Below are 15,929 nucleotides of genomic sequence, written 5' to 3'. Positions count from 1 at the left end.
AGCGGACATGTCCAGGCCCAGGCCCTCGTATTCCAAGGATGGGCCCTGCTGCCTCTGCAGTTCTGGGGCCCCATTGCCGGGGCTCCCAAGGACCTTTCCCGAGGGATGAGGCCTCACCAAGCCGGGCAGACAGGCGGCCTGGACTCCCTCCCGAGAGAGGTGGACGGGCTTTCCGTGTCCACGTGCAGAGTCCTGGACCCACGTGCCCGCCCAGTCTCGCCCCAGCATGCTCAGGCACACGGCCCACTGGGAGACAGTCTGACGGGGCCGAGGAGGGAGGGGCCACGTCGGGGCCGAAAGCCCAGGACCCGGGGCTCCTGCTGACACAGGCAGTGGCGGGAGCCCCGTCAGCCCTTTGCGGCCTCCCTTCAGCCCCATGGCCGGAGGCAGGAGGCAGAGCAGCCTCAGGGCTTAGGAGTCGGGAGCGTGAAGGCGGGACACAAGTCCCCAGAATCCACGTGGTCCGGGAGTAGCTTCCATCCACGGTACGCATTGGGAAGATGCTGGTGTCCCTGCAGGGAAAGTCCCCTGATGCTCAGGGGCCCCGCGACTCACCCTCCCTGAGCAGGTGCCCTGGGTCCTCCAGATGCCTCCACGGTCTCTGGGCCCCTGCACGCAGGAGGACGAGAGCAAGCCCAGGGGACCCAGGGGCAGAGGGCGGACGCCGCGGGGAGAGCTGGTCCCGGCAGCAGGATCGTTAACGTGCGTGGCTGCCAGCTCCGTGGACTCTCCCCCTGCCCAGTGTCTCAAGGGCTGCTGTCAGTCCCTGGTGCCGGGCTCCCGTCATGAACTGCGACGACGACAGATCCATTGATGAAATCGATTCGGCCACGTTATCAGTTTAATGCCTAAATCGGAGCCCGATCTCACCCCCAAGGCTGGAGGCCGACTGTCATAAGTCGCCCGGAGAGAATGAGCTTCTGACTTTCGAATAATTAAACTTAGGTTTCTGCTTGGGGTTCATAAAATTCCCCTTAATTGTGACTGTGAGAGCCCCTCAGTCATGGGGGGGGGCGGTGAGTTGAGGCCGGAGGCGGCCCATCCCTTTGGGGAAATAGCCTGTGTAATGCGTGTGGGAGGGCTCGTGGGTGGGCGCGGGGTGGGGGGGGGGCGGTGTCAGCCAGGCTCAGATGCCCTGAGACGCCACCACGTGGGGCTGCTGTGGGGGCCTGAGCGAAGCTCCCAGAGCCGGGCAGCGGGGCCTCTCCTCCCTTTGCCGGTCAGTGCTGTTCTCCAGGCCCTTCCAGTGAGGCTCCAGGGAAACACCTGCTGGGGGAGCAATACAAATGCGAATGCGCCGGCGTAGTGGGCGAACACTGTGTTCAGACACTAAATTGGGGGGTGTGTTAGCAGGGTCCTACTCTGTCAGGTTGTCAGGGAAATTTTTGTTTTCAAAATTAGCTTTCCAGTGGTTGGTTGATCCTCAGAGGTGTCTGCGTGTGTCTGTGCGTGTGTGAACGTCTGCGTGTGTGTGTGTGTCTGTGGCAGTGTCCATGATGTGTGTCATTATCCTGGTGTCTGTGTCAGGCCCCATCTGTTGTCCACAGGAGGAGGGGTCCTGGGCCCAGACCCTGAGCTTGGCCTGTCTTCGGGGAGGAGGGGTTCCCTGGGGGCTCAGTGACGTAAAAGTGCTCCTGGCCTGGCACGGTGGGTGCCAGAGACAAGCCCAGCGTCCCTCTGCTGGGACACACCTTCCACTCGGCCACTCAGGGCCCTCCTGAGATGTGTCCCCCAAACATGAGTCCCATGGACCAGAGGCGAAGAGAGGGGCACCCAGGAGCCCGGACCCCAGAAACGTCGGGCAGCAGAATCAGCCCCAGAGCACGGACGGCAGCGTCCGACGTGGACTTCCAGAGAAACTGCGGTTTTTCAAAAAAGGAAAAGAAAATGTGAGAAGGGGGAAAGATGCTGTAGGGAACAGGCACAGGGGAACCAAACGCAGTGGCCATCGCTCCCCAAGGGGCCATCCCTGCTCCCAGACGCTCCCCTGGGTGCCGCCTCTGGTGGCCTTCTCACCAGCATCCCCCGCACTCCCCTCCCCATGACAGGAATCCTTCACTCACCGCTCACCTGCGCTTTCACGGCAGCCCACCCAGCGTGGCTGAGCCCTGGCGCTGGGGGATGGCGGGGAACAGAGCAGATGAAATGTCGGCCCTGCTGGGTCCAGACTCTGCTGCAGGGTCGGGGGAGGCCCGGGGAAGGCAGCCCCCCACCAAGCAGATGGGTAAATGTCGTCTCCATCAGGGTCAGCGCGGGGAGGGGAGGGGGGCCTGCTGCTCGATGTGGGGGTCAGGGCCCATCACGACGTAAGTTGTCCTCATCTGATTGAGACAAAGCCTTGAACCCAGAGTAGCCTTCTTTTGGGATTGGTTGAAATTCGAAGTTTGGGTCTCTGCTTTGCTTTCCTTCCCACTCAAGCTTTTTGAGAAGCCGGTCTAGACCTGCCCTCTGCTTCTCTGAGGCTCACGGCACGGCCTCCAGACCGGGCCCTGAGAGGTGCCCTGTCCGATGGTGACATGCCAGGTGGCACTGGATGTAACTTCTTTGGGGCACGGACCCTGGTCGCTTCCCCACCCCCGCAGAGCACAGACAGGACACGTGGTGGACCTTCCATGGCCACAGCCCCAGGATCACCACCACGCCCTGTGCTGTATACATCCAGCATGATCTGGCAGAAACAAGATGCCCGTTCAAAGCACCGTCTCCTGGGCTCTGTTCAACCCTTTCCTTCTTAATGAAGTGAATGGCAACCTGCCTGCACGAGGAATTCTAAGAGAAGACCATCCTCCCAGCCACCAAGAGACGGGCCCAAGCAGGTCACCAGCTGGGTGGTGGGCCGGTGAGCATCAGGGTGGCCACAGAACCCCCCGAGCACCCAGGGCCGAGGACCCACTCCCTGGTGCAGGCATGCAGAGCACAGAGACTCTGTGGGTCAACCTGCATCCTGTGGGTTCAAAGCCACACCGGAACATCTGGACAAGAAGAAGGAGAGGCGTGGAGACAGCATCAAGGCCAGGACACGGCCTCAGCCGAGCCTCAGGACACGAAGCCCCCGTGAAGGGAAGCTGCCTACAGCCCCACATGTGTCAGCTTCCTTCCTGCTTCCCCTCACGTGCCTCAGATTGACGCCCTCTTTAAACTCTGCCTTTGCTCTCCTGGTCAGATTCCACTTTGGGCTTTTCAGGGAATAAGATTCTTCCCATCTTGAAACGTGGACTCCCCAACCGCCCTCCGCCCAGCCCAAGGGTCACGTGCGTCTCCCCAGTCTCCTGGACATAAAGACCCACGGGAAGGGGCTGCATCTTTTCTTGCATCTCCAGAGCCTGGTGACCGTCAACTCTCACCACACCTGCTAAGTGAATGTTCAAATGTTTGTGGAATAAACTGAGTGTCTGCACGCAGGGCCTTGGGGGCTCTCAGTGTGAATGTGAGGGTGGCCTGCTGGGATGTTTCTGAAGGTTCTATTTGAAAGAGGAGGAGACAGCCAGCTGAGGCTCCAAGGGAGGGTACAGCAGTCCCTGGCCAGGCCCTGGGTGAAGGAGAGGTAGCCCTGTGAGCAACGTGGATTGACTCCTCTGTACTTAAGTTTCCCAGCCAGCTTGTGGGTTCTGGAAGGTTCCATGGCACATGCATCACAGCCGTTAGCATCAAGAGTGGAGCCGTACAGCAAGCCCTGCCCTGGACACATGCAGATGCACCATCAACCAGGCACACTAGGGGACAGAGAGTGACCCCGGACCATGAGCTGGAGCCCTAAAGGAAGGAGACTTTGGGGATGGGAATCACGGGGCCACCATGGTGGATCGTTGCCATGACAGCCACTGTGGCTCACACACTGATGCTGAGCTTGGTCATGTGACACCCTTCGGCCAATCAAACAACAGCAAATGTGATGCAGGCAAACGTTTAAAAGGCACTGGCTTCTTAGAATTTTCCCGCTCTTGATGCTGTCACATCCTATTACCATGTGACCCAGTCTAGGTGATGCCACAGGAGGACGAAATAACACATGAGGCCATCCAAGCCCAGCTGACAACCATTGTGAGCCCGGCCGAGATCAGCAGAGGAAACATCAGACAAACCATGTGCTGGACACACGAGGTCCATGGATAAACAAGACTGTGTAAACCAGACAGCAGTGGGTTACTCTGGAAGTTCTGGGGGAGAAAAGTCAACCATTCCAACTCAAAATTCTATGTCTAGCAGAGGTACGCTTTGAAAACCATGGCAAAATAAAGATACTTGAAGAAAAATTAAAACTGAGAGAATGCACTGCTAAAAGACTCTTACTCCAGGAAATACTAAAGGATGAGACAGGAAAGAAAGTACCCCAGGTGGAAGCTCGGAGGTTCAGGAAGGAACAAGGACTGCGGGAGGTGGGATGCTGGTAATGGGAGGATGGTGAGGTTCGGCAACTCTTCCCAAGAAAACAGCTACACAACCCGAATTCAGTTCCCCAGCACAGCCCTTTGAAAGCACTGAATAAAGGCAGGAAGAAATGACGAAGAATTTACTTTTGAAAGAACGCTGCTGATCAGGTAAGAGCTGCATTTTTGTGGCTTTCTTCCTGGGGCTGCTCCCAAAACCCCAGGTTTGGTGATAGAAAACACAGCTTTGACGCGTGAGGCAGCAGGTGACGTAGCTCGGGGCAGCAGGGCAGCAGGGAATGTAAGGAGGACCTTTGCGAGCAAAGGGCACCAATGGGTCCAGATCCAAAGCTGAGCGTCAGGTTTGCCCGAGCCCCTGGCTGACCACGAAGCAGCACGGGACCGTGGGGCAGAAACTGGAGACATTATTTGTGATGATGTGTTTAGGAAGGCCACGACTTTGACCGAGGACATTCCCCAACCTGCACGGTCCAGGCCACCGAGAGAGGAGCGTCTCCGGCTTGAGATGTCAGAAGAAAGAACACGGGGTGGTCGAGGAAGACGGACACCAGAGACCCAGAAAGTGGGCTAGCCCCCAAACCTGAGAATGAACTCTGCCCAAATCCTCAGGTGAGCACTAGACCACATGGGTGTAGGATGCACACATGGAGTCAGGAGAAAATAAGCACAGCTGGAAACCAGAACAACACAAAACAAAGCCCTAAGCAGAAACATCAGCTGCTCCACACTTCGGGGAAGACAGATTTCTCAGTTTCTGAGGGCAGGCAAAGTAATTGCCAACTGTAACGAAAACCGACAACCCTCAGAAAAACAGCAGACATTTCAGAGTGCCCACAACATACTACTTACAACGAGCTTTCCGCCAAGATTTATCAGGCATGCAAAGGAGCAGGGATGCGTGATGTGTACTCAGGAAAGAATTCAGACATAGAAACCAATCAGAGCCAGCCCTGCCGTTGGATTTAGCAAGACTTCCAAGTAGCTCTTATAAAGATGTCCAAATAATTAAAAGACAATGTGGTATTCATGAGTAAATAGATAGAGAATTTCAGCAAAGAAATTAAGACAACAGAAGAGCAGTTCTACAGGAGGAAAGTACAATATCAGGACATAAATTGAAAAATTGACCAGATGGGCTCAACAGAAGACCGCAGCCAGCAGAGGAGAAAGCTGGTGAGTCTGAAGAGAGACCAGTAAAAGGACTCAACCCTCAGGAAAACAGCAGACAGGAAGCGTCAGAAATGATGGACAGAAAAACGGACAGAAATGCTGGAAGAAAGTTGTAAAAGCTTCAGAGACCTTTGGGGACAATATGAACCTGCCCAGTATCGGTGGAAATTAGGTCCCTGGAATGAGAGAAGAGAAAATGTGGAGTAGAAACAGCATTTGTAGGAACAATGGCCAAGGCTCCCCAAATCTGGTGAAAACATTAGCATACAGATCCATCAGATCAACAACCCAAAGTGGAATAAACACAAGAAACTACAACAAGGCATATGGTAGTCAAACCTCTGAAAGACAAAGACAAAGAGACATCCTTGAAAACAGTAAGAGAAAATGACACATTTCATGGAGGGTACAGTGATGGGACTTATGGCTGACGTCCCAACAGAAACCAGTGAGGCCATTGACAGAGGAGTGGATAAAGGAATTGTGGTACATATATACAATGGAATACTACTCAGCCATGAAAAAGAATGAAATAATGCCATTTGTGACATCATGGATGGACCTAGAGATGATCACACTAAGTGAAGTAAGTCAGACACAGACAAATATCGTAGGCTATCGCTTATAGGTGCAGTATAAAAAGTGATACAAATGAACTTATTTACAAAACAGAAATAGATCCACAGACATAGAAAACAAACTTATGCTTACCAAAGGGAAAAGGGCGGAGGAATAAATTAGGAGTTTGGGATTAATATATACACACTACTATATATAAAGTAGATAACCTACGAGGACCTACTGTATAGCACAGGGAACTATACTCAATATTTTATAATAACCTATAAGGGAAAATAATCTGAAAAACTCCCCCTCCGTATATATATATATATATATATATATACACACACAATTGACTTAATTTGCTGTATACTTGAAACTAACACAACATTGTAAATCAACTATACTTCAATTAAAAAAAATAAAAAAAACACAGATATCAGACACTGCAGAGACAATCTGAAGTGTCCAAGGGAAAAAATGTCTGCCAACTAAAGATTCTATTTCCAGAAAAACGATTCCTCAAAATAGAATGTGAAATAAAGACATTTCCAGTAAAACAAAGCTGAGAAAATTCCCTGCCAGTAGTAGTACTGCAGTGCAAGAAATGCTAAAGTATTCTATAAATAAAAACAGATATGCATGTGTACACAATCTCATAATTTCTTTAGAATACATATTATTGGGTTTAAAATGTACAGAGGTTTTATTTATCTCTGTATAAAGGTATATAGCCCAAAGATTGTGGTACAAACAGAAAATGTGACGAGGTTCCTATATTTTTTTCAGAAGTCACTTAATATTAACCTTAAATTGAGTGTGATAACATAATATAATCCATAGTGAGACCTCTAGAAAATAATGCAGTTTTACCTAGAAAGCTGAAAGTGGAATTGAAGTGGTATGCTAAAAATATGTGATGACCCCAGAGTAGGCAGGAAAGAGGGGCTATAGAAACAAACATGAGATTAGAGCATGGAAAAGAAAGAGCGAGGTGGCCCCCAAATCCAAGCACCTCAACAGTTATATTAAACACAAATAGAAGAAACTCCAATCAAAAGCCAAGAGTTGGCAGATGGGATAAAATAGCAAGAACAAAATATGTGCTTTACCCAGACAAACCCTAACACAAAGACACACACAGTAAAAGAATGGGCAACATATACCATGCAGACAATAGGCATGAGAAATTGAGAGGGGATGTGTTGCTAATAATAGTCGAGATGGACTTTCCAACAAGGAATAGTACCACAAAAAGGAACATTTAATAATAACAAAGTGTCAATATAGCAGGAAAATATAGCAATATAGAAGGAAAATAAAAGAATAATAGATGTATATGTGCCTGAAAATAAATGCAAAGTACATGAAACAAAATGGACAGCACTGAAAGGAAAATCAGAGACCATAACCATTAAGAATGAAGATTCCATTACTCTGCCATCAGTAACTGATAAAACAGAGACAAAATCAGTAAGTCCATGGAGGACCCAGACAAGATCAGCCAATACCTAATTACATTTCTAGAATATTCCACCAACAAAGAGTGGACCCCTAGTAGTGCTGGAACCCATGGTAGGGCTGCATGCTTATATTTTCTTAAATTGCTCAACTCTATTTAAAAGCGGCCATACCTACCTGATCAGTCTTTATTAATTTTAGCCATACTATAGAATTAATTTTGCACCCACTCTTTTCAAGACATATGGAAGATGAACCAAGACAGACCAAGTGCCGGACAAAAAGCAAAACTCAAAAAGTTTCAAGGAATGAAAATCATATAATATACGTTCTCTGACCACAACTGAATTAAATTAGAAATCAACCAGAAAATGATATCTGGAAAATTCCCGAACATTTGCAAATACCTTCTAAACAATCCATGAGGCAAGAAGAAAAGAAAAAAAAAAAGAAATTTAAATTTTAAAGATTTAATTAAATTAACTTAAATATTTTGACTTGAATGAGAAAACACATTATGGTGAAAATCTCTTCAATGTAGCTAGTGCAGTGCTTTAGAAGCTTATATTGGAAGGGAAAACGGTCTGAAGTGATTGACCTAAGCTTCCTCCTTAAGACACTAGAAAAAGGAGCTGAGTAAACTCAATGTAAATAGGTGGAAGGAAATAACACATATAAGAGCAGATATCAGTGAAGTAAGAAGTGAATAAGTAATAAAAGCAATGAAACCAAGAGCTTGATTTTAAAAAAGCGGCTTTACAGAATTACGATTGAGGTGTAATTAACTGCACATATTTAAAGCACACTATTGTCAAACACATCAGAATTCTGCCATGTACACACACCCTTGAAACCATCACCACTGTCAGTCTGCTCTGGCTGCTGTAACAACATACCACGGACAGAGTGGCTTTGATAAGGGGGATTTATTTCTCACAGTCCTGGAGGCTGGAAAGTCCAAGATCAAGATGCTGGTTGATTGGGTTCCTGGGGAGGGCTCTCCTCTGGGGTTACAGGTGGTCGCCTGCCCCTCACTGTGAACTCACGGGGTGGGGAGAGGGAAGGAGGGAGCGAGGGAGGGAAAAAGGGAGAGACAGGTAGAGAGAGACAGGGAGACAGGGAAAGAGCACTCTGGTGTCTCTTCCTAAGGGCGCCAATCCCAGAGGACAAGGGCCCCACCCTCATGACCTCATCCAACCCTAAATACCTCCCAAAGTACCATCGCACTGGAGGTTGGGGCTTCAACATAGGAATTTTGAGGGGGCACAGTTCAGCTCCTAATACCCACAGTCAAGATAAAGAAGATGCCCACCAGCCCCAAAGCAGTCTCTGGTCCCTCCTTGCCTTCCCAGTCTGTTTTCTGCTCCATTGATCTGTGCTCTTGTCTTTCTCATTTTCTTCCTCCTGCTCTGGGCTTACTCTCCTCCTGTTCTCTGCCTTACTAACATGAAAGTCTGCATGTCTCATTTTAGGTTTTCTTCTTTTCTAACATAAACATTTAAAGCCGTAAATCTCCCTCCAAGCGTTGGTTCTGCCGCATCGCACACACCTGGGTCTGTTGTATTTTCATTATCGTCCTGTTCAAAGTATTTCTCTAATTGATCTTTTTGATCCATGGATTGTTCAGAAATGTGTTATTTAAAACTTCTAAATATTTGGGGATTTTCTAGATATTTTAGTGTTACTGATGTCTAAGTTAGTTGCATTGTGGCCAAAGAAAGTATTCTGTATGATTTCAACCCTTTTAAATTTATTAAGCCTTGTTTTATGGCCCATTGTATGATCTATCATGGTGAATGTACTATATGAATTCGAATAAATGTGTATCTGGTAAATGTTGCATTTGTGTCTTGTAAAAATATCAACTGTTTATAAATACCACATATCTAAACATATACGTTTTAATTTCAGTCGTCTGGCTCTACCAAAAATCTTATTAGAATTTTGATGAGATGTGTACTGAATTTATGGAATAATGTGGGAAAATGGACATTTTTCAGTTATTGAGACTTTACATAAATGAACATAACAGATCTCTTCATTTATTTAGATCTTCTGATTGTCTTTTACTATCATTGCATTATTTTCCGCTTGACAGATTTTTATGTATTAAGGCTTCATTCCTTTTGTTTTTACACTTATTATTTTGAATAATATGTCTGTTGATACCACAAAATTGTCTGGCAATAGTGTCAAATTTTTCCTTTTTAATCTTTATATCTTTTACTATTTATCTTGTCTTACTCTGCCAAATCAAAGTATCCTTAACTTATCCCAGATTTTAAAGAGAGTGTGTCCGGAAGCTTTATACTGAGGTATGATGTTTGTGGTAATTTTTCATAGATAACCTGTATCAACTTAAGAAAGTATTCTCCTATTCATAGTTTTTTAAGAGCTTTTATCAATAATGGAGTTAAATTTTTTTAAATGCACTTTCTTGCCTCTATTCGAATAATTCTATGTTTTTTAAGTGGTGAATTATACATGCGGTATTAATGCATCCTTTTACTTCTAAGAAAACCCAATTTGATCATGAATAATTTTTAATGGATTACTGCCTTTGAATTGTTAATATTTTTGATGGATGTTTAGATCTATGCTCATGAATTATATTGACCTACCCTTTTCTTTTCTTATAGTGTCCTTGACTGGCTTGGGATCAAGATTATACTCATCTCATAAAATAAGTCTTTTCATTTTTTATTGTGTGGAAAATTTTTATGAAATTGGAATGATCTGTTCATTGACTATTTGGTAGAAGTCAGCCATAAAACTATCCGTACCTCTTTTAAAATTGAAAATATAGCATGGGTGGCCTTTATAATGCTGATCCAGTAGGTCTATTTAGGCTTGCTATTTCTTTTGGGGTCATTTTTTTGGAAGTTATGCTTTTCCAGGCACTTTTCAAATTTACTTAAATTTGCACATTTATCAGGACAAATTTGTTTATAGAGTTCTCTCATCTTTGATGTCTTTACTATGAAATGCATCGTGCAGTCAATGATGCATGTGAACAGTTCCAAGAATAGTAACACACGAAACACACACCCTTCCAGCATCTCTGTGACGAGGCAGAGCCTCACCAGCCCTGTTGAAGCCCTCACAGCTTCACCCTCTACCACCCTCTCCCCAGAATAATCATCTACTTGACTTTGTGAAAATCATCTTCTCACATTTTTAAGGTTGATAATCTAAGAATGCATCCTTACGTTCTATCATTGGGTTTACAGTGGGAGTAATAGACACAAAACAAGCTACGTGAGGTCAGAGCACTGTGGCCACCACCTAGGGAAGGCACCCACAGAAAACAAGCTCAAGAGAGTGTGTGGGGAAGCCTGGTTTCAGCATCTTGGAGAGTTTACAGGAGCCTCCTGCAGAATTCCCTGAGGAGGTCATGCGTGAGGCGGGGACCCAAGGGCTCGCCCTGGCTGGGGCCCCTTCAGGGACTGTCGTGCGGACCGGGAGCTGGGCTGCTCTCTCTGCACGTCCTCCTCCAGTTCCTGGGATTACAGCAGCTCCATCTGTGCGGTGGGATGCACGCCCTCAGCCGGTCCAGGATCCCGGCATGGAGAGGAGCACACAGCCAAGGTAAGGCACAGAGAAGAACCCTGGCCAGCACCCCAGGTGCACAGAGCTTGGGTCAAACAGCTGATGCAGTGGGGGTGAGGCCCCGGGTTAACCTCCACATGCATCGGTGGGGATGCACTCCAATCTGGGCGGGGTAACCTCTGTGTCCTGTGGACGGCTGTCCACAGAGGGGCCTCCACCAGCCTCCTGAGGGTGACGGTCCTGCCCCCTGTATCACATCTCCAGTGTCCTGAGCCCCTTTTGTGGGCCCCTGCTCTCAGCTGGGTGGGCACAGCCTCCCGAGCTTCTTGAGAAGGAGTTCAAGGGAAGCAGTGTTTTTGGACCCTGCCTATCCAAAGTGGTTTCTATTTTATTCTACCTATTTTACTTTGTTGTTAAATATTAAAACATATCGAAGGGCTTGGCTGGGTAAAGAATTTTGGTTGGAAACCATTTTCCTTCTGACTTGAAGGAAGCACATCACTGTGTTCTGGATTCCTCTGTTGCTACTGAGAAACCCAAAGCCTTGCTGATTCTCCATCCTTTTAGCCAAATTTTTCTACAAGCAAGATTCCAGCGTAGTCTCTATTCTGTTGTGCAGTTTCACAATGAGGAGCCTTGGTGTGCATCTATTTTCATTCCTGTTCTAGATGTTTACAGGGCTTTTTTAACCCATCAGCCCTTTATTTCTGAGAAATTTTCTTGATTTTTTTGATGATTTAATCTCTTCTATTTATTTAATTTTTTTTTAGTTCTGTTTCTGCAACACCTATTATTTGGGTGTTGGACCTTCTGAACTGGTCTTCTAATTTTATTTCTCTGTTTTTCATCACTTCACCTTTAGCTCTGCTAACTTTTTGTAAGATTGTCTCACTATGAGATTGTTTCAATTTTATCTTGCAGACTTTCTATAGAGTTTTTCATTTTGATCGCCATGTTTTTAATTTCCAGTCGCTACTTTGTTATTGTTCTCTGAATTTCCTGTTGTGTTATAGGTAACATCTTGTTCTTTTTTATGATTGCAATATTTTCCTTATTTCTCTGGGGTATTCAATGACTTTTTGGAAAGTTTCTGCTCTCTGAAAAGCCCTTGTTCCCTCCAAGTGGCACTGCTCTGTTTGTAGCTCTGGCCTCTATCTCCCCCGTTGGAAACTGTCCCTATACTTGACAGTCCTGAGCCAATGGCTCACGGTGGAATATGTTTGCAAGCCTTATATGGGTCCACTCACTTTGAATTTTGCTATGAGGACATTTGGATGGGTCCTTTTGTGGGAACTCCTCACCTTGGAGACACAAGGTGTCTTTAGGTGTTTTCTTTTTGGTTGGCCCGATTCCCCAGAAAACGACTTGTTTCTCGCCTAAAAAGTGAGGTTTGCCTGCCAGGTTATGTCTTAGTCTTTTGCATGTGGTACCCACATCTCAGTTTTGCCAAATGTAGAAAATACATCTCCAGAATCCAGCAGGGGTAGAGGAGGGGATGTGAGGTCAGGGAGAAAAGCTAGAAACACACTCACTCTCCAACAGCAGTTGAAGCTGTTGCTGTCAGGTCCTGGGCATCTTTCTTCTCTCCCTCCCTCCTTCCCTCCTCCCCACCTTCCCTCCCTCCGTCCCTCCTTTCCTCCCTCCCTCCCTCATTCCTTTTGAATTCTCTAGGATAAATCAGTTTTGTTCTCCATATTCCTGCTTGCTGCTTGGAATTCAGATTTCTCAGACTCACTCTATTAGCTATTTTTCATTGGTTTGTTTCTCAGCTTCAAAATTTTTATTCCTCCCCCCTCCCATCATTTTAGAACTTCTGAAAAGATTTTCAGGTTAAAAAAAATTCTCTCTTTTATTAATGGGGAACTTGCAAAATCTTAATCTAGAAATTGTCTTATCTTTGGAGATAATATGACCATGATAGATTTATAGTTACAGCCTCTTTTACATCCCTAATATTGGTTTATTTGTCCTCGAAGTGCAATGAACTTTTAGTTTTTGGAAGTTTTTTCTAGACAAATTTCTTGGAGGTTGTCAATTTTAATCATTTTTATTTCCCCACCAAAGTCTAACTTTTAGTTTTGGGGGTATTCACTAGTTTTAGTTTGGTTTCAATTTTATTAATTTCTACTCTTTTCTTTTCATTACCTTCATTCTAATCTTTTGGTACTTACATTATTGTTTTTGTTTTTCTTATTTTTCCTAACTTCTTAAGTTACCTGCCAAGCCCTTTATTTTCAGTCATTCTTCTTCCCAAATGAAAGTATTTAAGGATGTAAACTTTTCTCTAGCTTTGCATCAGCTGTGTCCAACATGTTTTGATGCATAGAATTTTTTTTATTATTTAGAAATAACTGTAGTATAGTTAAGATTACTATTTATTCTTTAAACCCCAACTAATTTTAAAGTTTTTTTTTAATATACAGGTTTTCTAATTGAAAGTTTTGTTGAGATAATTGGAGATTCACATGCAGGTATAAAGACATAATATAGAGAGAATCCCATGCACATTTCACCCTGTTTCCCCCGATTCAAACATCACATAAAATTATAGTACGGTATTACACGGAAGTGGCACAATTCAGCGATCTTATTCAGATTGCCCCGTTTTTACCTGGACTCGTGTGTGTGTGTGTGTGTGTGTGTGTGGTGAGGCATGTGTATGTATGTTTCTGTGCGTGCATTAAGCTCTGTACAATGCTATCCCCATGAACCCAACAGCAGTTACGCTACCAAACAGTTCCCACACCCGTCACCCTCTCACCTCCCCACCCCCACCCTCTGGCAAACACTAATCCATCTTCCATTCCTAAAACTTTGTCATTTAAACATGTTATGTAAGGAGAATCACTCACCATGTAGCCTTGGGCATGGTGTCTCTGCCCCACATAATTCCCTGAACTGCATATACAGGGGCACAGTTAGTTTACCTCATTGCTGACTCCTATCCCATGGTGTGGGTGGGCCAGTTTGCTTAACCATTCTAAAGGTATGGGGTTTTTAAGTTATTTTCTTGTCATTGATTGGCAATATAATTATGTTCACAAAGTATATTTTGTTTCGTGGTAAAACTGGTTTTGGTGTCGAAGCGCATTGAGATTTGACTTCTAGTCTAATCCAGGTCAATTTCCATAAGTCTTCTGCATATACTCAGAGAGTCGATCCTGCAGTTTTGAGGTGTAGACTTCTACAGTCTGTATTTTCATGTGATCTATTTGTTAATTGTGTTGTTTCAATCTTGCGTATACTTATAAATAGTTTTGCTTTCTTGATTCCCTTTGAAAGCTCTATTACAATCTTCCGGATTGGTGGTGGATTTGTCTGTTTCTGCTTGCGGTTTTATTAACTTTGGCATGCTTAGATTTGGAGCTGTGCTATGTGCATACGTATTTGGACTTTTGAATGTTCCCCTGATGAATTTGGCTTTTCATCGTCTAGTCACCCTCCTTGTCTCCAGTAACTCATACTCCACGTTTAACATTAGCTGCTCCAAGACGCTGTCGTTTCATCTGCTTCCAAGGCTTCGTCCCTTCCTTTGCTTGCAAAGTGTCTCCTTATGTTGTAGGCATGTCTCTTGTGTTTGTCATATGACTGCTTTTCTTAAATCCTTCATTTCCTATACTTAATTATATTGGAATATTTTCACGTGTGTACAGCTTGGTGGTGTGCTGCTTTTTCTTCCTTATCTGAATTTATTTACTTTTTTTCCCTCTCTTTTCTTTCTCCTGAAAGCAGGCTGTGGGTGTACCTTTCATGTAGGAAGAGTCAGCTCTACACCCCAAGGCACCAGGAGAAGGAGAGTTTGCCGGAATGTGGAAAGAGTTTCCTGGAATGTGGGTAATGCCGGCCACGGGGAGGGAACATTGACCTTCTGTCAAAGGACACAGCAGCTCCAAGGGACCTGGGGGAGCACACGGAGGAAGAAAACCCCTGAGTCCATTCTCCTCGCTCTCTTGTTGAGTCTCCCTATTGACCAAATTCAACTTCAAGCCAGCGGACTTGGGAGCTGGACGGGCAAGGTAAGTTAGCAACACTTCTGGCTTCACAAGTATTCTTATTTATTTTGGTAGTCAACTTTAATAGAATCATACTTCAATTATTTGATTTAGGAGCGTTAAACCACGTCTGCTGACCTGTACTGAGAAGGATAAGATCCTTGTTTACCCAACGCCTGGCATACTTCCCCGCCCACCTGCTCTTTAGTTCGTTATGTCATTACTTCCACAGTGTTATAGTCTATAATATTTATTGCTGGCTCCATAACCATCATTTCTACCCTTGGTTCAGCCTGAGTATTAAATTTATGAGGTTCCATAATGAGCTCCCTGCCAGTTCACTTGTTACAGCTTTTTTATTAAGCTCGGAGCTGACTGGCTTTCGTCCTCTAGGAAATTCTTCAAGAAGGTGACGGGTGTTCTCACATACGAGGAAAGATCTGTCTTTTTGTTTTGTACTCAAGTTTACCTGGGTATAAAACTACTGAGTGGCATTTTCTTCCCGTGAATCTTCATGAACATCACTCTACGCTCTTCCGACATTGACCGTTCCGACAGAAAATTCCTGAGATGGACCAACATCTCCCCCTAATATTTGAGTAAGTTTGGGGGGAAGAGGTGGATTCTCACAATATTATTTCTTTATCTTTCAAGTCCAGGAATTTCACCTCCTCTCCTTTAGAGCAAACAATCATATACATGCAGAAATCTTTTTCTTTTATGGCTGTCACATTCTTTCTTGTATTTGAAAACTTAACCAAATGTTTCATTCTGCTCAAAGTTTCCACGTGCCCCCACCCCCGCCTAT

This window comes from Phocoena phocoena, chromosome 11 (assembly GCF_963924675.1).
Source record: "Phocoena phocoena chromosome 11, mPhoPho1.1, whole genome shotgun sequence".
Classification (NCBI taxonomy): Eukaryota; Metazoa; Chordata; class Mammalia; order Artiodactyla; family Phocoenidae; genus Phocoena; species Phocoena phocoena.
Note: the sequence above shows the minus strand (reverse complement) of the source record.